Source organism: Saccopteryx leptura, chromosome 8, assembly GCF_036850995.1.
Source record: "Saccopteryx leptura isolate mSacLep1 chromosome 8, mSacLep1_pri_phased_curated, whole genome shotgun sequence".
NCBI lineage: Eukaryota > Metazoa > Chordata > Mammalia > Chiroptera > Emballonuridae > Saccopteryx > Saccopteryx leptura.
In genome coordinates, this window is record NC_089510.1 from 2,581,119 (window position 1) to 2,605,619 (window position 24,501).

The 24,501-nt window shown below is 54.9% G+C and overlaps 1 protein-coding gene and 1 non-coding gene across 2 annotated transcripts in view; one reads left to right on the forward strand and one right to left on the reverse strand.

Moving 5' to 3' along the window:
- SLC9A9 (solute carrier family 9 member A9) overlaps nt 1-24,501 on the reverse strand; it is a 498,743-nt gene that overhangs the window by 233,721 nt on the left and 240,521 nt on the right. The window lies entirely within an intron of this gene.
- On the forward strand, nt 10,866-10,941 carry TRNAT-UGU (transfer RNA threonine (anticodon UGU)). The gene has a single exon. It is a non-coding gene; the product is annotated as a tRNA-Thr (tRNA).

Consider the following 24,501-nt stretch of genomic DNA (forward strand, 5'->3'; position numbering starts at 1 on the left):
CTCTGCGATAGAGAATCTTAAAGAGCCAGGCCCTCTTTCTTTCCACAGGCTTCTTCTGTTTATATGTGGCTTATTCTGGGGACTGGCTTTCGGATACAATGTCGCCAGGACGTATTTATCTAACAGAAGTGCCTAGACATCTATCATACTTATTTCTTTTTCATACAATGTTTCAAAATTTTAGGCAAAAGATGAAAGCCACTAGAAGATTCTGCCAAGAAATTATATTTATGTATGTATGTGTGTGTGTGTGTGTGTGTGTGTGTGTGTGTGTGTGTGTGTGTATATATATATATATATATATGCTGTAGACATTTCTATAGATTTTTGGGTAGCATTTCAGTTTCTTAGCCTCTCCAGAAATTCTAAGGAAAAAAAAAACACTCATCAAAGGTTATATTTTCCTTTCCACAGAATTCCTATTTTTTTAAAAAAAAGAAGAGACAGCCAACACCGACCAGGGAAACTTTTAGGGCACTGAGAGTCTTCAAGTATTTGCTGAACTAGGAGGGTTGCCAGGCATGTGGTTCTGCTCCCAAATATTTTTCTTTCTTTATTTAAAAACGGAATTTATCTACCCTCCGCCGATTCCGTGGTCTGCCGACGATTTTTCCGGGTGAGGTTTCCGTCCCCCTCCCGCGGGGGTGGGGACGTTTTGAGGAGGGGTGGCCGTGGGAGGCGTCGCGAATGACAAGGACACGTGGATGCGTTCTGAGGACAAGGGGACGTGGCCGGGACGTGTCCCACAGGACCGGGAGGGGCCTCGGCCCACTTTGGGCCCGGACTGCGCTGGTTTTGTTTACAGCATCTTATTTACTTTGTTGGTTTATTATCTCAGAGCAGGCTCCGCATGGTCAGATCAACCAGCCCCTCCCACAGTCTCCCCCTTCCCAGGAAGGGCCTCTCCCTCCTTCCTGCCACTCGAGGCCTGAACTTGGGGTCACCGCTTCCTTCTCCTCTCTCTGTACGTCGGCTGTTTCGTTGGCTGGTCGTTTGGAACGTACCCCGACCCTAACCACGTCTCAACACCTCCGAGCCTGAACCTCCTTGTTCAAGCCACCATCGCTTTTTGTCTGGATTACAGCGATAGAGTCCTCATGGGACCCCGTTTTCCCCTGATGCCCCCCTTCACTCCCCCCCCCAGAGTGTCTGTCCTTCATTCAGCAATTGTGATTCTTTCCTTTTAAGCGAGAAAGGGACAGACAAGGATGGACAGCCAGACAGGAAGGCGAGAGAGATGAGAAGTATTAACTCACAGTTACGGCACCTTAGTTGTTCATTGATTGCTTTCTCATATGTGCCTTGACCGGGGGCTACAGCAGAGAGAGTGACCCCTTGCTCAAGCCAGCAACCATAGAGTCATGTCTATGATTGATTCCACGCTCAAGCCAGCGACCGTACATTTAAGCCAGCGACCCCGTGCTTAAGCCAGAGACCTTGGGGGCTTTGAACCTGGGTCCTCTGCATCCCAGGCCGATGCTCTATCCACTGCGCCACCGCCTGGTCAGGCCATAGTGATCTTTCTAAGACAATTCAGACCATGTCAGTTCTTTGTTCCAAATTTCGTAATGGACCCTTAAGCTGAAAGGGCCATGGGACCAGCCCCCAGAGGTGTCTGACCTCACTCCTACCTTAACCCCGCCCCACGCTCCATGCTTGCCACAGGGCCCTTGCACGTCTGTTCCCACTGTCCGGGAGACTCTTCTTCACATTTCCCCAATGCTCCCTTCTTCCCTAAGACCTGATGGAACCAGACAGGCCTCCACCAGGCACTCTCTAGAAATGACCCTTCTCGTCCCTCTCGACTGGCCTGCCCTGCTTCATCGTCCACTTCCAGCCACTTTCTGGCCACCTGCCACGTTAGGTATTTCTGCGTTTGTCTGCTGCTTTCTGGCACTGAGGAGGAAGGCTCGCTGAGCACCCGGAGGGGTCGGTCCTCAGCCTTGGAGCAGCGCCAGGCATGTGGGAGGCCTGCGGCAAGCCGTCGTTGGATAAATAAGTGAACATTCCCATCCTCATGGGACAGGACACTGACTGATTCAAGGTCACCTTGGGAGTGGCAGGGCCCAGATGCCAAATTCCACAAATGCCCTGTGCTTCTCTGCCTGTATCAGACCACGTGGGAGGCAAATTTTCTTTTAGGTGAGAGGAAAGGAGACAGACTCCCATAGGTGCCCCGACCAGGATCCACCTGGCAACCCCAGTCTGGGGCTGATGCTCGGGTACTGAGCTATTTTTAGTGCCCAAGGCTGTCATGGTTCTACAGAGCCATCCTCAGCACCCAGGGCCACACTTGAACTACTGATTGAGCCACTGGCTATGGGAGGGGAAGAGGGAGAAAAGGGGGAGAGGGATGGGGAAGAGAAGCAGATGGTCGCTTCTCCTGTGTGCCCTGACTGGGAATCAAACCTGGGACGTCCATACGCCAGGCTGATGCTCTATCCACTGAGCTACCGGCCAGGGTCTGCTGTAAGGCAGTCTTATGCCACGTAAAACACATCACCTCTGATGTCCCAGGGAAGCAGAGGCTGGGTGATGAACGGCGCTCGTCCGAGCGAGCTGGGGTCTCCTTGGAGAAGTCGTCACTAAGTAGCTTGCTAGTAGTGTTCGTGTCCTCGCCGCCACCGTGTCCCTGCTGATACTTTTTGAGTTCTGTGTGGCTACATCCCACAGGCGACAGACCAGGAACACGGTGCCTCTACGGCCAGGGGCTGGGTGCAGTGATTAAGACAGAACAACTGCACTGACCGGGCCCTCGGTGCCAGCAGCACGCGTAACCCTAACTCTATACCTTGGTGACGGTCTCACGCAGATTCCTATGACTGGCGTGACTTTTCTAAGCAAGACGTGTTTGGGAGGAGCTTCACCCACATGCATCGATGACCCTTCAAACTGTCTGCCCTCTGAACAGACTCCGAGCTGACAGTTTCCTGCGTCACAAACGTGCAGTTCCTTGTCATTGTCTTTTTATGTGCCGATCACACCTGCTCACACTACGACCCCAGGAGGCGAGGCTCCGAGACGCCTCCCTGACCTGCCCGGGGGAGGGGGTGTCTCAGGTGCCCGGGGGTGGGGGGGTCTCAGGTGCCCGGGGGCGGGGGTGTCTGAGGTGCCCGGGGACAGGGGGGTCTCAGGTGCCCGGGGGCGGGGGGGGTCTCAGGTGCCCGGGGGAGGGGGGGTCTCAGGTGCCCGGGGGAGGGGGGGTCTCAGGTGCTCGGGGGAGAGGGTGTCTCAGGTGCCCCGGGCAGGGGTGTCTCAGGTGCCCGGGGGCGGGGGTGTCTCAGGTGCCCGGGGGCGGGGGGGTGTCTCAGGTGCCCGGGGGCGGGGGTGTCTCAGGTGCCCGGGGGTGGGGTGGGGGTGTCTCAGATGCCCGGGGGCGGGGGGGGTGTCTCAGGTGCCCGGGGGTGGGGTGGGGGTGTCTCAGATGCCCGGGGGCGGGGGGGTCTCAGGTGCCCGGGGGAGGGGGTGTATCAGGTGCCCGGGGGAGGGGGTGTCTCAGGTGCCCGGGGGCGGGGGGGTGTCTCAGGTGCCCGGGGGCGGGGGTGTCTCAGGTGCCCGGGGGAGGGGGTGTCTCAGGTGCCCGGGGGCGGGGGGGTGTCTCAGGTGCCCGGGGGTGGGGGGGTGTCTCAGGTGCCCGGGGGAGGGGGTGTATCAGGTGCCCGGGGGAGGGGGTGTCTCAGGTGCCTGGGGGAGGGGGTGTCTCAGGTGCCCGGGGCGGGGGACCAGATGTCCTTGGGGCCAGTCAGCCAGCGAGCGTCTGGGCTCCCATCCCGTCCTCCCGGCTGGCCCTGCGACCCCCAGGGCCGGGCTCTGCAGACGGCATCACCCGTCGCCAGAGCCTGCTGTGCTCTGTGGGCAGAGCCCCGAGGGGTCGCCATGTGCCCGCCGTCCCTGTCGGCTGGTCTCAGCGTCTTGGCGACGGTTCTTCACCGCAGCGTTGGTGGTGGTGCCAGCCTCGTTTTCTGTTCTGTTTTGTTTTTCCCTGTACTTCCAGCTCAGCCTCCTGGGACCCCCTTGGAGAAAGAAAGCCATAGCCAGCCAAGCACTGTCCCCAGCCATCTGGGTCCCAGCGCAGTGGCCCCCTCTCAGGAGCGTCCAGAGCCTCTTCCCTTTGGCTCTCTGGTCTCGGGGGTCACATGCTTGCTTCCTGCAAACACTGCCTCCGTGTGGCTTTAGCATCTCTTCTTGACTTTTATTTTCTTTTGTTTTGTTTTCAGCTCTCTGCCACCTGCACTCCCAATGTCCTGCGTTAAACACGGCCGAGAGCCGGCCAGGCCTCTTCTCCGGACCGCATCTTGACCAGCACTTTCCCGTGGGTCCCTCCTCCGTCTCAGTCTTCATGGTCCTCTGAAATGACTGACGGTCTGCCATCGGGAAATTTAGATCCAGTCTGCATCCTCCCAGGACCACAGGGGATGCCAGCGGTCGCTGCGATGCCATGCCACGTCCCAGAGGGCTGGACTCCATCTGGTCTCCACACTCGCCGTGGTTGGAGTTCGTGTTTGAAAAAGTGATCTGAGTGTGAGGCCCTAGGTCAGAACAAGCGGCTTGGAGGGAGAGAGAGTCAGCCCAGGACTATGATGGGGGCGGGACCCAGACTCCGACATGTGTCTTCTGAGTCCCAGTCGCGTGATCTCTCTGAGATGTGAGCGCCGGCCCACCACGGAGTGGCTGCTGGGAAGTGAGAGGGGTGCCCCAGCATCTGAGATGTTTGGGGTGAATGCTCCCCTGAGGAACTGGCCTAGAAAACACTCTTTTCACCACGTGGAAGTTCGGATAGCCTCCCGTTCTTGGGGGGGGGAGGGGCTGTTATTTTCCTATACATTTCTATATTAATTCACTAGGACTCCCACCTCCATTTTCTCTTCTCAAGTTCGGGACGAGGAAATGCGATGGTTCCAAATGAAACCTTTCGGCATTTTGCATGCAGGCCGCCCGACGGTCCCAGAAGTCAGGACAGGCGGGACTGGTGGACTCTCCAATAGTCTTTCCATTTCAGACCCCTTTTCTGAACGACAGCTTTAAAATCCTATCATTATTTTTAATGATCAAAACGTGTTTTGTTTTTTTTTCCCCCAAGTAAGTTTCGAAGTTGAACACTCAGAAAGAGTCCTCTGCGTAGAAGGAGGTGTTCCGAGACCTCTCGGCCACAAACCTGCAGGTGACTTCTGGTGTCTGTGTCCCAGCGACAGAGGCGGCTCCCCTGAGAGGACCTGTCTTCTTTCCTGCGCTCGCCCCGCCCTCTCTCCCCTCTCTGTCTTGCTTGTCCTTGTCCTTGTCAGGCTGTGCTCAACGTGAAGTGTCCCCTGCTGTCTTTTGCTCACACACGAGCAGCTACCCGACCTGACCTGGAAGCTGAGCTGTGGTCCGAGGGTCTGCATGAGGCAGGAGATCTATCAGAACCACACCTGAGCCCAGGCCAGTTGGCTCAGTGGTAGAGCGTCAGCCCGGTGTGTGGAAGTCCTGGGTTCGATTCTGGGCCAGGGCACACAGGAGAAGTGTCCATCTGCTTCTCCACCCCTCCCCCTCTCCTTCCTCTCTGTCTCTCTCTTCCCCTCCCACAGCCACGACTCCACTGAGCAAAGTTGGCCCGGGCGCTGAAGATGGCTCCATGGCCTCTGCCTCAGGTGCTAGAGTGGCTCTGGTTACAACAGAGTGACGCCCCAGATGGGCAGAGCATCGCCCCCTGGAAGGGCATGCCAGGTGGATCCCAGTCAGGCACATGCGGGAGCGTGTCTGCCTCCCTGCTTCTCACTTCAGAAAAATACTCCCCTCCAAAAAAAGACCGCAGCTGATGCGTCTGGAATGCTAATACACGACCATGTCACCCGGGCGTCTTGTCCAGGTGTGGGTGCCGCTGAGGGAGGTTTGGGGGGGAGCCCAGGGCTGTGCACTGCATGCTACGGGAGGGGGGGCTCTCCTTGCCGCTCGCTGGCCCCTACCATCACGCCGAGAAGCCAATTCCTGACCAACGCCGTGGCATCAAGTTATCAACTCGGCTCTGCTATGGCTTGGCCTGGACCTTGGACGGTCCTAGAAGAGAGAGGTTTGCCTTCTTCTTGTCCCTGCAGCAAATTAGAACACAGCCCAGGAGATCAACCCACATTTTCTTTCATTACCTTTTTTTCTTGGTTTATACACACGTCTTTGGCGAACGATAAAAATGCTTTTAAGTTGTAGTTTTATGCTTGAGCCTCCATATTTCCTCTCTGAGAGTGTCTGGAACTGACGTGAGTCTCTGAAGTGATTTCAGTTTCATGGAATAACTATCTATTAAGGATATCGGAGGGGTTGACACCTTTTATTTTTTTTTCTTTTAAAATGATTCGTGTTGAATCCTAGCAATACTAGAATGTAAAAGAAATTACTTACAGGGAATAAAACTGATGAGGTATTTTACTATCAAATAGTTCAATAAATTGTCCCCCCCTCCCCGCTCTCAATAAAGAACGCAAACAGAATTACAGCCTTTCATCACAATGTTGTAAAATTAAAGATTAATAAAAAAGATAGCGACATAAACATGCCAAGGAGAGATTGTTTTTTTTTTTAGCTTCATTCTTCTAAATAAAATGAAAGCTGAAGATTGCATCAAATTAGAAATTTTAGCTTACGTAGGAATAAATATCAGTAAGTGTGTTGCACCCTCCTTATCAAAACCAATGGGATAAAACCAGAGGGCGATGGGGAGGGAGGTTTAGAGTCTTCAGGCATTCTATCAGGAAAAATAAAAATAAAAATAAATGGACTATTTACTTCAAGAATCTAGACAAGAATGAACCCAAAGGCAGTAGAATAAAAAACTTAATAAAGGAAAAAAAATTAGACAAAAAGAACATAAATTTTTTTTTACCATATTCTCCATGTATAAGACACTCTCATGCATAAGATTTGGGGGCTCAAAATTTGAAAAAAAAAAGTATTACATAAAGTTATTGAACTCAAGTTTCATTCATCATAAAATTCAGACAACTCCTCATCCCTGTCAAAACTCCCATCCATGAGCTCGTCGTCTTCTGTGTCTGATGACAAATCACCGTCTTCAACAATGAGCGCAAAAAGAAGCAAGAAAAAGCAGGAAATGCAAGTAAATAAAATAAACTACAACCACTGGATACGATGTAGCCCGTGTTTAGACCCGAAATATTTCAAAAAGAGGTGCATCTTATGCCTGGGGAAGTATGGTAGATTCGGTCGGGAACGTGGGGAGTGGTAACAGAACAGCAAGGCCCGCGTCTCCCGGGCGGGACCCTGGGGCGCTCACCCCCGCCCCCGGGGCGCTCACCCCCCACCCTGGGGTGCTCACCCCCCGCCCTGGGTGGGCTGCTCACCCCCCCCCCCCGCCCCGGGCTGCTCACCCCCCGCCCCGGGTGGGCTGCCCCTCTCTGGCCACAGCTGCTGGCAGACGGGGGTGGGGGGTGTTGGCCACTGGCACTGCCCAGTGAACTCAGTCTCCTCCTGCAGACAGCGCTCACTGTTCACGGGCACGTGGTGAGTTGAAAGCAACAGGAAGGACATTAACACGCTCTGATTGAACACTGGTAATAAGTTCTTACGAGGTCTCACTCTGATTACCAGGAGCAGACGAGGGGAAGACGCCGTGAAGGGAAGGAGCTTGCTTCTGAGGGAAGCTTGCTCGGGCGATGAACCCCGCAATGTCTCCCGTGTCCCCAGTGGCCGGGGGAAGCCACGCCAGCGCCCGGGACCCGCCTCCCACATCCCGCCGCCCGCAGTCGCTGTCTGCCGCCTTCTCCTCCCCGTGAGCTCCGGCGTCTAGGAGAATCGGGCGAGAACGTGCTCCTTGCTCCTAGGAGCCCACACGGGGACCGTGCTCAGCACGCGACGGGTGGGGCCCCAGACATCGGCAGGGTGGCCTGGGGTTCCCTCTGCCCATCATCCACTCCAAACCCTCCTTCCCGGGGGAGGTCACTCGATGAGCAGAGCACACGTGCCGGCTAAGGGGACCCCAGAGCGACAAACCCAGCCCAAGACCTCGAGTGGCTGTGAGTTGTCACTCACAGAGAGAGGGCGTGTCCACGGAAATGCCGAGGGGCTGATGGAACGTCGTGGGTGGGAAGAGAATGGGGTTCCGAGAGGGAGTGACTGTCCTTTGGGCGGAGGCGGTGGGAGAGAGGCGGGGGTTTTCCTAAAGGACCTGGGGCATGAGGGTCCTGAACAACGGGACGGTCCGGGAGGTCCCGGGTCGGAACTCAGTGTGGGCGGCGGGAGAGAGCGGCCGGAGTCCAGGGAGCCCCCGAGAGACACGTGCCGTCTGCCGGCACACGTGGTTTAACCCGTGACAGGGGGCGCGTGCATTAACCCGTGACAGGGGGCGCGCGCATTAACCCGTGACAGGGGGCGCGCGCATTAACCCGTGACAGGGGGCGCGCGCAAGAACCCATGACAGGGGACACGGTTTAACCCGTGACAGGGGGCACGCGCATTAACCCGTGACAGGGGACGCGCGAATTGACTCGTGACAGGGGACGCGGTTTAACCCGTGACAAGGGGCGCGCGCACGTCGCATGAAGGATTATGTGTTTCTAAAAACGCAAAACGTCATCGAAGCAGCTAATACAGGCCGTGCCCAGAATGGTCACACGAATCACCGCCGGTACGGAGGCCCTTCTCTGACGTGTTTTCACAGTGCTCGCATCCACACGCATTAGGAACACAAGACGACTAGTGTGTCTATCCGCTGGCGGCACATGGGACTCTGTCCCCCGCCCCGACCCAGCTGACAGCCACGCAGGGACAACAAGCCGTCCTTACGGGCCGCAGCTGGCTACGCTGAACGCTGAACGTCTGTCTCAAGACCTTGAATTCAAATTGCGTTTACCAGGTCCCGTGTCCATGACGGGTGAAACCAAGTGCCTCCATCTGGGTCCGCGGGGCATGGGCGCGCTCGGAAACACTCGTGATCTAAGAGAAGTGAGGGGCTCGGGAGGAGACCAGGGAGCGGCCTGAGCAGGGCAGTGGGCCAGGCTCAGGCGTGGGCACAGGGGTCGCCGCGCCCTGTGTGCACAGGGAGGCTTCAGGGGGCGGGCAGCTCCGGGCGGGGCTGGTGGCAGGGACTCGTCCACGCCGGCTGGAACAAGAGCCAGCGGCCCTCGGCAACACTAGCCGGCAGAGCTGCCTGAGGAGCCACAGAGAAGTCCAGTCAGATTCAAAGTAACTGGTGAGTGAAGAAATTTGGACCATCCTGGGGTAACATCCTGTCTCCACTAGCCAGCCAGTTTGTCCCAGAGGGGCCGTTTCCAGAGGACGGGCCCCACATCTTGGGGAACAGGGTCCCAGTGACTCGGTTCTCCTTGAGTCCCGCTTCCGGGCCCTCTTGCAGATGCACGACTGAACATGGGACACGTGTGTGTACGGACACGCCTACGTGACCAAGGTTTGGTGAGTGGTTGTAAATCAGGGGTCCCCAAACTTTTTACACAGGGGGCCAGTTCATTGTCCCTCAGACCGTTGGAGGGCCGGACTATAAAAAAAAAAAAACTATGAACAAATCCCTATGCACACTGCACATATCTTATTTTAAAGTAAAAAAAACAAAACGGGAACAAATACAATATTTAAAATAAAGAACAAGTAAATTTAAATCAACAAACTGACCAGTATTTCAATGGAAACTATGGGCCTGCTTTTGGCTAATGAGATGGTCAATGTGCTCCTCTCACTGACCACCAATGAAAGAGGTGCCCCTTCCGGAAGTGTGGCAGGGGGCCGGATAAATGGCCTCCGGGGTCCACATGCGGCCCGCGGGCCGTAGTTTGGGGACCCCTGTTGTAAATGGATTAAAGGAAAGTGTGCTACGCTGCGAGTCAGGAGCCCTGAGATCCCTGGGTCACGGTGAAGCCACGTAACTGGTCTACAGTCTGTCGCTTTTCCTCAGTGAATGAAAGAATGCGACCGCTTCAGCAGCCTTCAGATTAGCGGGTACAAGAGCACACACTTCAAGGGTGGAATGGACTGTTGGGACGTCCCAAGTTTGAGTCAGAATCTGTGTGGATGCTGAGAGATGGACACGCCCCCATGGACCAGAACACCCCACGCTCACACGCAGACGGGTGCAGCTCTTTCATGTGATTATTTATTTGTCTATTTTTGCCAGGAAGGGGTGAGAGTCTGGCACACTCTGTCCCCGATGACAGCTCACTCTCTTCCTTCCCTAAATGTCTGTGATCTGAATGGGTCCCTTGTTTTCTTCTTGAAGTGGGCTTCAAGGTCTGCATATTGGGATTTGAAGAACAGCATAGGGCCCCACGGCTTCATGCTGACGTCCTGTGCCCTGGACACCTGGCTCCTGACCCAGACCTCCCCAAGGGCTGGGTCTACGACCACCCTGTTGTACTGTCCTCTCACCCCGTCACGGAGCCCAGCGGACGGAGCCCAGCGGAGCGCCGGTGCTCAAACACAAGCCTGTCAAAGACACACATCTCTATGCCAAGAAATACTTATTGGCTTTGAGACGTGAATGTGGGAGAAATTAGATTTTGATCCTCACACTCAGACAGATATTGGTTGGGATTTTTTTTTCTTCTAATATTTCAATTTTCTCATTCGATGCTCCTGTCCCCCCACAGCCTCTGTTACTGATAATGCTTCTTGGGAGTTCTTTTCTCATTACACTGGATAAAGCCTTCAGACACGGGAGCCGAAAAATAAACGCCTGTCACACGGAACGTAATTTCTTGGACATTAAATACAGACTCTGAGGGGTTTCTAAGATGAGGGGAAATATTGCATTTGGGGGGGGGACAGCAAATATTGATTTCTGTCATCAGAGCACAGAAAAAGAGGGAGGGAGAGAGAAAAGATGCCCTGGGAGACGGCACTATGCTGGGGTGTTAAGGTTGATGGGGGCCCTGGCCAGTTGGCTCAGTGGTAGAGCGTCCGCCCTGTATGTGGAAGTCCTGGGTTTGATTCCCAGTCAGAGCACACAGGAGAAGCACCCATTTGTTTCTCCACCACCCCCTCTCACTTCTCTCTCTCTCTCTCTCTCTTTCTTCCCATTCCACAGCCATGGCTTGGATGGAGCGAGTTGGCCTGAGCACTAAGGATGACTCCATGGCCTTTGCCTCAGGCCCTAAGAAGAGCTTGGTTGCTGAGCAACGAAGCAACACCCCAGATGGGCAGAGCCTCGCTCCCTGGTGGGCATACCGGGTGGATCTCGGTTGGATGCATGCAGGAGTCTGTCTCTCTGCCTCTCAACTTCTCAATTAAGAAAGAAAAAAAAGATTGATGGGTTATTTTTCCATGCCACACTTTTTATCTATTTCCATTCTAGTTAAAAAGAGACATATCTGACAGGTGTCTTACCGCCGCCCTGGACCACGGACCTGGAACGAAGAAGTCAAAGATTTCACGACACAGAACACGTCTCAGGGATGATGACGGATTCCGGGTTTCCAAGGAGCTTGGCTACCCTCTAGGTCCCCAGCTGTGGCCACAGTGCAGCTGACAGATTCTTCGTGGTCCTGCGGGATCCAGGGACAACCATCCAGGGACAACCCCAGAGAAGACAGCACGGATCTGCAGCTTGACTTCTGGTCGGCAGGTGTTACGTGGCCACGCGGATACATTCCCATCTATCGCGGACATCTCCTTCGGAACGTAGCAGTGCGTATGAGTGCACGTTAATGAGGTCTGAAAGGGGCAGAGAAACCCCTTCTCACGTAGGTCTTTGTGGTCCCTCTCGAATGCTGTGCTCCTGGCTCGTCCCTGCCTCTCAGTTCTCATGTCCCCGGAGTCAGCTGCCACATTTACACCGACGTCACCCCAACCTCTGATGGGCAGCCGCACCCCAGACCCGGGTCCTATTTTCCATGTGGAGTTTGAAGGCTCGTGTCAACTCGGATGATTTCCGAATAAACTCACTTTTGCGTCTCCCTTCCTCCCGCGTGTTCATTCAACTGTCTTCTCCATTTTGGCAAAATAGAACGGTCGGTTCCGTTGACACAGGGACCTCGGAATGACCCTTGACTCCTTTCTGTCCCCTACCCCCACTTATACGTTGCATGTCTGTGTCATCTCTCTTCCGACAACTTTCTACGTGCAGAACCTGGGTTCTCAGGAGAGAAGGAGCTGTAACGTTCCTCCCTCTGCCTTCTGGCACCGGGAGCAGAGGTTAAGTGACGACGAGCAGTGTTTACGGTGAAGAGTGGGGTGTGTGTGTGTGTGTGTGTAAATCTGTCCACTGCTCAGGGGCGTGTGCACCATGTTTGCATATTGACACGATGAGCTGCTCGGTTCTAGAAAGTGCAGGTGTGTGTTAACGAGCTCCCACGCGGGAGACGCACCTCACACCTGTGTTTACGGAAACGGCGCCCGTGCATGTCAGCCCTCGGTCCTGTGGGCTGGTTAACGCATCCCCTTGAGGATTGGGTGCCTGTCCTGTCCCTGCAGCTTGAACGCCTCGCGTTTTGAGCCTCTGGGTTTCAGGTCTGGCTGGGCGACCACACAGAGTGCCTCGTCTGCCCGTGAATTATGAGCTAATTGAGTCGGATGTGCAGGGTCCTTTCAATAGGACGGCGGGGCGGTTTTTTGCAGAGAGACGTTGGCTAATGGCGTGGACGCAGACGCTCACGCCGGCCAGACTTGTTCTAAGAAACCCTGCAAACGAAGTCCCTCCGGGCCGTTGGTTTTGTCTGCGGAGACCTAGAAAATGGCTTCCCGCCCGCCATGTGACGCATCCGTGGGCAAGCCCGACGCAGCCCACCCACCTCTGAGCTCAGAGCCTTCTCAGTGCGAGTTCAAGACCGATGTCTGCCAAGCTGGGGTGACAGGGAAGAGAAGTAGCAACCCAGTTACTCAGTCCAGTCACGGGCAGTCCCCAAATGTCCAGTCAGAGTCACTTCATGGGACAAGCCCCCCCCCCCCCCCCCGTCTGCTGTAAACGAGGAAGACTTTGCCAATCCTCCTCGTTTCCCGACTACCGACTCTACAAAGCTTTTCCAGAACTGACCCGACAAAGAAGCAGGACCCGGAACCGACCCGACGGGGGAGCAGGACCGGGAACTGACCCGACGGGGGAGCAGGACCCGGAACCGACCCGAAGGGGGAACAGGACCCGGAGCTGACCCGACGGGGGAGCAGGACCAGGACCCAGAACTGACCCGACGGGGGAGCAGGACCCGGAACTGACCCGACGGGGGAGCAGGACCCGGAACTGACCCGACGGGGGACCAGGACCCGGAACTGACCCGACGGGGGACCAGGACCCGGAGCTGACCCGACGGGGGAGCAGGACCCGGAGCTGACCCGACGGGGGACCAGGACCCGGAGCTGACCCGACGGGGGAGCAGGACCCGGAGCTGACCCGACGGGGGACCAGGACCCGGAGCTGACCCGACGGAGGAGCAGGACCCGGAACTGACCCGACGGGGGACCAGGACCCGGAACTGACCCGACGGGGGACCAGGACCCGGAACTGACCCGACGGGGGACCAGGACCCGGAACTGACCCGACGGGGGAGCAGGACCCGGAACTGACCCGACGGGGGAGCAGGACCCGGAGCTGACCCGACGGGGGACCAGGACCCGGAACTGACCCGACGGGGGACCAGGACCCGGAGCTGACCCGACGGGGGAGCAGGACCAGGACCCGGAACTGACCCGACAGGGGACCAGAACCCGGAGCTGACCCGACGGGGGAGCAGGACCAGGACCCGGAACTGACTCGACGGGGGACCAGGACCCGGAACTGACCCGACGGGGGACCAGGACCCGGAACTGACCCGACGGGGGACCAGGACCCGGAACTGACCCGACGGGGGAGCAGGACCCGGGCGTCCAAATGTCAACCATTCCCGTATCACGACAGCGTCACCGGCCCGTATCCCAGGAGACCAGCAGGACAACACTCCTGGGTGATGGAGTTGAGATGGATGAACTGTTTGTATGTCTGGCTTGACGTGCGCGCGTGTGTGTGCGTGTGTGCGTGTGTGTGTGTGTGTGCGTGTGTGTGTGTGTGTGCGTGTGTGTGTGTGTGTGTGTGTCTGTGTGCATGCGCGCTGACCACTTCACCCCCTGTGGTCTCTCGGTGAATTCCTTACCGACTGGGCCAGAGCATCCCTTGTTGTTCCTTAGCTCCATTGAAAATGGTTTTCAGCCCTGGCCAGAGAGCTCAGTTGGTCAGACCAGCATCCCAAAGCACAGAGGTTGTCGGTTCAACCCCTGGTCGGGCACATGCAGGAACAGATGGATGTTCCTGTCTCTCTCTCTTTCTCTCTCTCAATTGCTGTCTCCTTTCTCTCTCACTCAGATCAATAAAGAAAAATGAAAAAAAAATACATAAAATGTCTTTCAGGTCCTCTGCTCTCTAGAAGCAGACGACCACGCCCGACGGACAAGACTAATCAGGATGTTTGCAGGTTTATTCTCTCAGATGGAAATCGCGCTGGGCTGAGTCCACAGTGGGCTCTCGATGGTTTACCTTCCCTGCTTGAGAAAACAAGGGGGGGGGGCGAGGACCTGCCTCCCCTTCCTTGCCTCCCTCGGACAGACACTGTCCCCCAGGCATCTAACAATGGAAGCTGCCTTTCCACAGCAGCATCTCGGAGCAGAGCCGTCACTGGCCGTGGTGGTGTCCGTGCTGCCGTTAGACACCTTCCTCGTCGGCCGGCTGGTTTGACAACAGCCCCTGGAAGTCCGCTCCTGGCTATCACCCGACTCCCAACGTCTCCGCCGGGAGGGAGATTTACAGAAATGAGTTTTCAAGCAACCTGTCCAGCCAGCGCCCTCCGGTTCCCTTTACACACCGAGGGGCAGCGTCTGCGGCAGGAATCGCTGTAAATACCCCTGTGGAATGAGCCTCCACACTCAACTTGAAATAATGGCTCAGGGACCCCGTGACTTCCTGAGAAAACCAGGCGGCTGCACAGGAAGACTTCTCCTTGATCAGAAATGGGGTGTGCCTGCCGGTGCACCCAGACCTCAGAGAGAGAGAGCAGCACCCCAAGCTCGGTGTTCACTCAAAAGCCACGCCCGTTCACGCACGGCGTCCTTCCATTACGAGAGAATAAATCCTTTTCCCTGAGTGGTAAAAAAGAGTACAATAAATAAAATAAAAACTTGAGCTACCAATTAATGGGAGAACTCACTGCAATCCTTTAGCAAGTCAGCCGCCAAGCCAGAAACGAGACAGAACCCTCAGCGCTGGCTTTTCACAAGCAGGGCAGACACAGCCAGGGGCGGGGTTCAGCCGGTTCGCGCCGGTTTGGCAGAACAGATACCTAATGTTGAGTCTCTGCGAACCGGTGGTTACAATGTCACTTGTCATCAGGGTTCTCTCTCAGGTGGGCGCCTGGGCAGCCGCCCAATGTGGGAATCACACATTGACATTCCTGATTCTTTTTGAACGTTCACCTGTGCTACAGTGTATCCTAAGTGCCCATGGTCATGTTCATTCCGTCCACAGGTGAAAAAACATGCAGGTGAGGACGCCAACCAAGGAGAAGCATGGAAATACCTGAAATAACAGTTTTACTGGGTTGTTTTTTGTTGTTGTTGGGTATTATTGAATATTTTCTCATTCATATTTTAAAACTCTTATCCAGGGGTCCCCAAACTTTTTACACAGGGGGCCAGTTCACTGTCTCTCAGACTGTTGGAGGGCCGGACTATAAAAAAAACTATGAACAAATCCCTACGCACACTGCACATATTTTATTTTAAAGTAAAAAAAAATGGGAACAAATACAATATTTAAAATAAAGAACAAGTAAATTTAAATCAAGAAACTGACCAGTATTTCAATGGGAACTATGGGCCTGCTTTTGGCTAATGAGATAGTCAATGTTCGGTTCCATATTTGTCACTGCTAGCCGTAACAGGTGATATGACGTGCTTCCGGAGCTGTGACGCTTGCATCCCACATCACCGGAAGTAGTACTGTACGTGAGCCATGCTGTGCTTTGTGGCACCGCCACATAAAGTACTCCCGGAGCACAGGATGAGGATGGATCCTGTGCTCCTCTCACTGACCACCAATGAAAGAGGTGCCCCTATCGGAGGTGCAGTGGGGGCCGGATAAATGGCCTCAGGGGGCCGCATGTGGCCCGCGGGCCGTAGTTTGGGGACCCCTGCTCTTATCACATCATCTCGTTGGGTGTACCTCCTTTATTGTTCTTATTTGAGCATTAAATGCATGAAATAATAAACTACCTTTTGGTATATATATATAAATATATTTTGTACTTAAAGCGGTCATTAGGGCAGAGAACTGGTTGTTACATTATTTGAACCCCTCCACGGGGTACGTCCATCCGCTCTCTCTTCCTTCTGCGCCCTGGCAGGTGTGTGTGTGTGTACGGGGTTGGGGTTGCTCAGAGGTGCACTGCTGCTACTCTCGTCCCCTAGAGAGCCTTCTCAGCTGCCCTGGCCACTCTGCCTCGCCTTCCCCGGGAAGGGTTTCTCACCTGCCCCGGCCACGCTGCCTCGCCCTCCCCGGGAAGGGTTTCTCACCTGCCCCGGCCACGCTGCCTCGCCCTCCCCTGGAAGGGTTTCTCACCTGCCCCGGCCACGCTGCCTCGCCCTCCCCGGGAAGGGTTTCTCACCTGCCCCGGCCACGCTGCCTCGCCCTCCCCGGGAAGGGTTTCTCACCTGCTCCGGCCACGCTGCCTCGCCCTCCCCGGGAAGGGTTTCTCTGCTGCCCCGGCCACGCTGCCTCGCCCTCCCCGGGAAGGGTTTCTCTGCTGCCCCGGCCACTCTGCCTCGCCCTCCCCGGGAAGGGTTTCTCTGCTGCCCTGGCCACGCTGCCTCGCCCTCCCCGGGAAGGGTTTCTCACCTGCCCTGGCCACTCCGCCTCGCCCTCCCCGGGAAGGGTTTCTCTGCTGCCCCGGCCACTCTGCCTCGCCCTCCCCGGGAAGGGTTTCTCTGCTGCCCCGGCCACGCTGCCTCGCCCTCCCCGGGAAGGGTTTCTCATTTGCCCCGGCCACGCTGCCTCGCCCTCCCCGGGAAGGGTTTCTCACCTGCCCCGGCCACTCTGCCTCGCCCTCCCCGGGAAGGGTTTCTCACCTGCCCCGGCCACTCTGCCTCGCCCTCCCCGGGAAGGGTTTCTCATTTGCCCCGGCCACGCTGCCTCGCCCTCCCCGGGAAGGGTTTCTCTGCTGCCCCGGCCACGCTGCCTCGCCCTCCCCGGGAAGGGTTTCTCTGCTGCCCCGGCCACGCTGCCTCGCCCTCCCCGGGAAGGGTTTCTCACCTGCCCCGGCCACGCTGCCTCGCCCTCCCCGGGAAGGGTTTCTCTGCTGCCCCGGGCACTCTGCCTCGCCCTCCCCGGGAAGGGTTTCTCACCTGCCCCGGCCACGCTGCCTCGCCCTCCCCGGGAAGGGTTTCTCATTTGCCCCGGGCACTCTGCCTCGCCCTCCCCGGGAAGGGTTTCTCATTTGCCCCGGGCACTCTGCCTCGCCCTCCCCGGGAAGGGTTTCTCACCTGCCCCGGCCACTCTGCCTCGCCCTCCCTGGGAAGGGTTTCTCACCTGCCCCGGCCATGCTGCCTCGCCCTCCCCGGGAAGGGTTTCTCAGTGTGCACCGAGCTCTCCCCGGAGCAGAGGGTCGGGCTCTGGGAAATCACAGCTTTCCTCGGCATGTCCGAGAGCCGCTCATTTTCAGACAGCGAAGCTCTCTTCCGCGTGACGACGAGAACGCACGTGCAGCGGCCACTTCTCAGGAGACGGAGAGGAGGCGGCCGCCGACGTGGCCCTCGGAGTGAAAGGTGATCAGAATACACCAAATGATCGCCATCAAATGAGCAACAACGGAAAGCAGAGGCAGAAGACGCGGGGACGACCGGGCCGCCCCTCCCACCCACCCCACGCACCCCGAAGGGTTCGTCGTGAAGCTGATCAGAAGCTGGGTCGGCGGTGGATTCGGAACGGGGGGGGGGGTGAGCCGTCTTTGAGAGCTCGGGTCCTGTTGTCTCTCAGGGTGCCCTTGGCACAAGGCGGTCCCGAGCATCCAGGTTCGCGGCCGGCTGTGCCATCTTTGGGCCTCTCTCCCCTCCGGATCTGTCACTACATGGTTTTTGCTGGTGAGATGCCTTGTGGGTCCTTCCTTCCCTGGGACCCTCAGGGTTTCCTTGTTTGCCAGCAATAAAAACTGGTCCCGGCTCCTCTGATCAGGCAGGAGTTTCTTAGGGGGAAGCATGAGGGTTCTCAGGAAGGAGGCACAAAGGCAGGAAGAAATAGGGGTTTGTTGTTGGGAAGAACAGGTACCCCCAGTCTCACCTCCTCCTATCTCCCTCCTAAGGGGTCATCTCCCCGGGAAAGAGTGTCCACTTGACCCAGCTTTGGGTGTTCTCATTGACAGGGGGAGGGGGAGGGTACAGGGGTACCTTGATGAACAAGAGCGTAGCTGATGGAGGAGCAGGGGTTCCCTAAGCAACGAAGGGTGTGGTCACCAGTGAAAGGAAGACTGAGCAAGTGGGAGGGGGCCGAAACCAACTGGCTCTCCTTCCCCAGGTCTGCATGTCTGTGTTTCAGCTTAATAGCCAGAGAAATGAAAACAATCTCAGATTAATGTAATTTATGATACCGCCTTTAGTGGTCTTTGACTCTGCTCTGGGATGTCCCCACCGGTGGACGTGGAGCCTCTGCAGGAATGTCATCGGGCGCAAAGGCGCGCGCTACCTTAGAAAGAGGTCTGTTAACTCAGATTTCGGCATTTTCCCTCTGGTTGGGCTAAATTCGTTCATTCCGCCGCTCGGGAGGTATGGATGGCTAGAACCTTTCCGCCAGCCCTCATGCGCCTGACAGAGCCTCACGTGACCTCTTGCTCACCAGTCCTGACTCCTCAGACGCCAGCTCCAGCTCTACGCTTCTGACACAGAGAGAGCAACTCAGACAGTGCAGAGAGGTCTGTGGGCGCCTGAACAAGCTACAGCCAGCTAGAAATTATAACGGGAAGTATATCCATTCAGCACAGGACCCCCAAAAGATGAAGGAGCTTAACAAGCACTCAACAAGGAGTGTGTCGGTCGGCCCTGGCAGGTTGTCTCAGTGGTAGAGCATCGGCACAGCGTGTGGAAGTACCGGGTTCGATTCCCGGCCAGGGCACAAAGGAGAGGCGCCCATCTGCTTCTCCACCCCTCCCCCCTCTCCTTCCTCTCTGTCTCTCTCTTCCCCTCCCGCAGCGAGGCTCCATTGGAGCAAAGATGGCCCGGGTGCTGAGGATGGCTCCATGGCCTCTGCCTCAGGTGCTAGAATGGCTCTGGTTGCAGTGGAGCAACACCCCAGATGGGCAGAGCATCGCCCTCTGGTGGGCATGCCAGGTGGATCCTGGTCGGGCACATGCTGGAGTCTGTCTCTCTGCTTCCCTGCTTCTCACTTCAGAAAAATACAAAAAAAAAAGAAGTGTGTTAGTCTAAAGTGGAGACAGCAATAACAATTTACCAAAAACTGTAAAAGATAATTTGAAGAAATGGAGAGATCTAACACATTCCTGGGGGGGTGAGACCCAGTTCTGTAGAAAAACACTGCTTCTCCTCAAGTTGAGATAAACATTTAAGACAACCGCAATCACAATCCCCAAGTTATTTATTTATTTGCTCGAAGCCTAACTGAGTTGTCTTAGAGTCGGTCTGGAATAACAGATACGGATGTGCAGCAAAGGAGTTCGTGAACATGGGAAAGATGAGCCACGAAGCTGAGATAATACGAACAGGGAAGCCCCAAAGCTCAGAGCACACCCACACCCGCAGGGATCTCCACACGGGGACGTCCGAGGACAAGTGGCTCCGGTTCAGGTGGCAGCGCTTCAGGACACGCGGACGACCCTCTAGAAGGAAAATCAGGTCCCTACAGTGTCCTGCACGTCCTGGCAAAACAAATTCCAGTGGAAGTCTGATGTGAAAATGCAGGCAGATGGCTAGGAGGAGGAAGGATACATTAGGCAGGAATTAATAAAATCCTGGGCTCTGTCACCAGGAGATGAGCTCAGCCGCAGGGACCCTGAACGGGTCTTCACCCCCCTTGAACCGTGCGTAAAGAAATAACACACTTTCAAAATGCAAAACCACATCGCCTGGCCCGCGGGGCAGCCAAAGGTGGACGTTCTTCACAGAACACGAGCGCCGAAGACTTCACGTGACCCAGACAGGCGTCTCAGTCGGAAACCAGGACAAAAGGGAACCTCACGTGACCCAGACAGGCGTCTCAGTCGGAAACGAGGACGAAAGGGCACGTCACGTGACCCAGACAGGTGTCTCAGTCGGAAACCAGGACGAAAGGGCACGTCACGTGACCCAGGCAGGCGTCTCAGTCGGAAACAAGCACTGAAAACGTCACGTGACCCAGACAGGCGTCTCAGTCGGAAACCAGGACTCAAGGGCACGAACAGGACGCTCACCCAGAAAGGAAATAAAAACCACCAATGATATGCAATTAAAAAATTTTTTTTTCTTCTCTGTGAAACTTCAATACATCTAAATCAGAATAGAAAGGAACCCGATTACCGAGGCGGCGGGCGGGGGTGAGTAGGATTTGGGCTGGCGACGGTTGTGTGAACGAGCCCTCTCCTGCACTGCTGGGGAACGTAGGAAAGGATACAAGTTTCCCAGAGGATAATTTGGATGACTTCTTCCAAGCTGTTAAAACGTACCCTCCTTATTAGCCCAGCAATTTTATTTTTAGGCAGGCTTATAATAAATGGAAATCCACACCTCAATCTAGAAGGATTATTACTGCTATTCTATGAATAATATCGAAAACTATAGATGATTTACAGGTTGGCATAAGTCACGGCAAGTTGATGATATGACGTAGTTCTAGGCCACTGTGAAAGTAACAAGACAGAAGAATATTCGATGTTATGAAAGACTTGCACTCTAAATTGTTGAGTGGGGGAAAAAAACAACTTACTTAAAAATAAACAAGGTATAATTACATATATATAAATATATATGCACGCATGCATTCAATTAAGTGTATGCATATGCATATAATTAGATGGGCTCAGACCACTATTAACAATAGTTATTAGTAGGTGGTAAGAATACAGGTCATTCACTTGACCTGCGGTGGTGCAGTGGATAAAGCGTTGACCTGAAACACTGAGGTCACTGGTTTGAAACTCTGGGCTTGCCCGGTCAAGGCACGTACAGGAAGCAACTACTATGAGTTGATGCTTCCTCTTTTTCCCCGTTTCTCTCCTCTCTTTCTCTAAAAATAAACTATATACGTATATAGGTCATTCTAATTTTATTTCCTTCAATGAACTTGCATTTTCTAACTAGGTGCTCTATGCACTCCCTCGGGAGTAAGAGAAATGTAAAAAAAAAAAAAAAAAAATGTATTTTTTAAAAGCAAATGTACTTGGTTTAAAGCAAAGGAAAACCTTTTCTTTCCTTTGAAAAATAAAATCTTAAGAGAAAACCCAACTCGGGGAACCAATACGAGGGGTGAAGTTGGGTGCCCAGAGCCCTGTCCTCTCGGTAGACACGGTGGCGCACCGGCTGTGAAAGTCAGGGCCGGGCAGCTCTGCTGAAGAGTCATGCACCCCTCTCCCGGGGACTCGCAGGAGGCGTCTCTCGTGAGCCCACCCGGGGTCCAGGAGTGCCGGTTACCTCCCACGGTTACCTCCCATGGTTACCTCCCATGACTCCTGCATGGTTACCTCCCATGGTTACCTCCCATGGTCACCTCCCATGGTTACCTCCCATGGTTACCTCCCACGGTTACCTCCCACGGTTACCTCCCACGGTTACCTCCCACGGTTACCTCCCATGGTTACCTCCCACGGTTACCTCCCATGGTTACCTCCCATGGTTACCTCCCATGACTCCTGCACGGAGTGCGAACTCCTGCCAGCGAGTTCACTGTGTTCATCGTCCTCTCCTCATTCAGCAAGCGCTTTCTAATATGTTGTGTTTAGATGTTAGGTTTGCACTGTTATATTCGTTTGCTGGTGGCTGTGCGCTGGAAGGATGTTCATCCTGACACGAGCTACCCCGAGAGAATCTGATACCACACCCTCCGGGTGCATCGAAGGCTACGTGAAGAACAGCTCACCACCGTCCCGGAACGATTCTTAACACACTGCCCGTGGCGGCGTGGAAAGACCCCTTGTATAAGGAAGTGTGTGATAAATTCCCCTGAAATTTTAGGACCAGAAAACCAGTTTGTCTATTTCTGTAAGTGAGCGCGACTTCCTCCTAGAATGCTGTGTTCTCCCCCCTTCTCACCACATTCCCCTCTCGGCTCTGGTGGCCTGAAGGCGCAGAGCTCCATTGTTTGACAAACCCCAGCAGCCAACAGCTGCTTCATTTTGCAGAAAAAAAACAAAACAAAACAACAAAATACAAAACTCTGTCCCGAGGCACGTGAGCATTTACTCTCCACTAAATGGTCCCATGATAGGCGTGTGAAAGGTTGTTCTCAAATTCGAATTGGGACTAGGCAAGGATTAAAAAATTAATCAACAAACTCACAAGTCACTTGGACTAAGCGGGGCGGGGGTTCCTGGGCAGGGGGAAGTACTCACGCCTAGACTGGTGGGTAGCAAATGCCTGTCAGGCACATTGCTTAGTCTGAAGGACTGCTCTGGGCTGAGCATGCCCCTGGGGACAGCCGTGGTTCCCCCCCCCCAGTCTTTCTGCTACTGAGGACCGTGCCTGCCCTCACCGGTTCCACCACGCTGGAACCTTAGAGCCGGTCTCCATGGCACCCAGCGAGGATGCCAGGTGGAAAAGCCCCAGCAAAGGGCAAGGTGCCACTAGACTAGACATTTATGCGCAGACCGTGACCTTTGAAATAGTGAATAAAACGAGATCTTGCTGCGATAGGCTGGGAAACAGAAAGGCAATTTTCATACACAGACACAAACAATCCTTGTGTGTATATGTGTGTGTGTGTTCATTACACTGTTCAACAGTAGATTAAAAAATATCAGATGAGTTACAATATTTTTTTACCTTCCCAGAAGGTCAGATATGTACTCTTATTGTTAACATGACCTACATCCTTTGTACAACATGTTGAGTAATTTAAAAAAAGGGCATAGAATGTGAAGAGAAGGGAACCCCATATTTTTTTTTTCCTGAAGCTGGAAACGGGAAGGCAGTCAGACAGACTCCCGCATGCGACCAACTGGGATCCACCCGGCACGCCCACCAGGGGGCGGAGCTCTGCCCATCTGGGGCATCGCTCTGTTGCAACCAGAGCTATTCTAGCACCTGAGGCGGAGGCCATGGAGCCATCCTCAGCGCCTGGGCCAACTTTGCTCCAATGGAGCTTTGGCTGCGGGAGGGGAAGAGAGACAGAAAGGAAGGAGAGGGGGAGGGGTGGAGAAGCAGATGGGCGCTTCTCCTGTGTGCCCTGGCCGGGAATCGAACCCGGGACTCCTGCATGCCAGGCTGACGCTCTACCACTGAGCCAACCGGCCAGGGCCCATATTTTTTGAATGGTGGCTCTAAATCGTGGACCTGTGTTATTTCACTTTGGGGACCCTAGTGCTCCTCTGCTTGGGAATGCATACGCTCTTCAGGGAAGACTCTGTCAATGGGGGTCCTGATTACCATGTCATTAGCCTATAATTGGCAGGGTGGCTTCCCGCATCAGTGACAGGTGCCCTCAAAGCCTGCGGGAATAGCTTGTCCCTCCAGCTCTGCGCTAAGTTGTTGCCCAAAGACACAGGATAGACGTCATTACCAACAAGATGTGCCTGGGAGTTCCCGTTCAAAGGACAGCCCCAAACAGCTGAGGGGCAAGTGGACCAGGCAGGCTCTTGGGACCCAAGTTTCCTCCTATTCTTGGGGGGGGGGCCTGCCTCCTGTCTCCCAGGTGAAATGTCATTCGAGGTAGCGATGCTCAGTGCCCACGAACCCCGGGCGCTGGCATCAAGCCTCCTCATTTGGAATCCCAGCTCCACCAGGCACTGTTGACTGTACAGTAGGTACAGCCCCTAACTCTGAATCTTTCTGTACATTAATGAGAACGTTCATAGAAGGCCATTGAGTCACCTTCTATTATTATTTAAATTTAAAGTACTATGTCTTTTTTTTTTTTTTAAGTGAAAGGAGGGGAGATAGACAGATTCCTGCAGGGATCCTGAGACTGGGATCTACCCAGTGACCCCTATCTGGAGCCAATGATCGAATCAACTGAGCTATCTTCAGGGCCTGAGGCTGACGTTCAAACTAATCAAGCCACTGGCTGTGAGAGGGGAGAAGAGAGAGAAGAGGGAGAGAGAGGGGGAGAGAAGCAGATGGTCGCCTCTCCTGTGTGCCCTGACCGGGAATTGAACCCGGGACATCCATACACTGGGCCGGCTGCTCTACCCACTGAGCAAACCGTTCAGGACCTTCAAGTACCACCTCTTTAAAGGCAAAGGCCTCTAGGGAGGTGCCCTGTTACCAGTTAACACTTCCGGAGGGATTCTCACCACTGGAACGTCAGTTACGACAAGAGTGAGCGTCAGGGATGGGGAACGGAAACCCCGTAGAAGCCAGAAACGAGACCCGGGGAGAGAAACTGCTGTGAAATTTTGGGTGGAGCCACGGCGATCC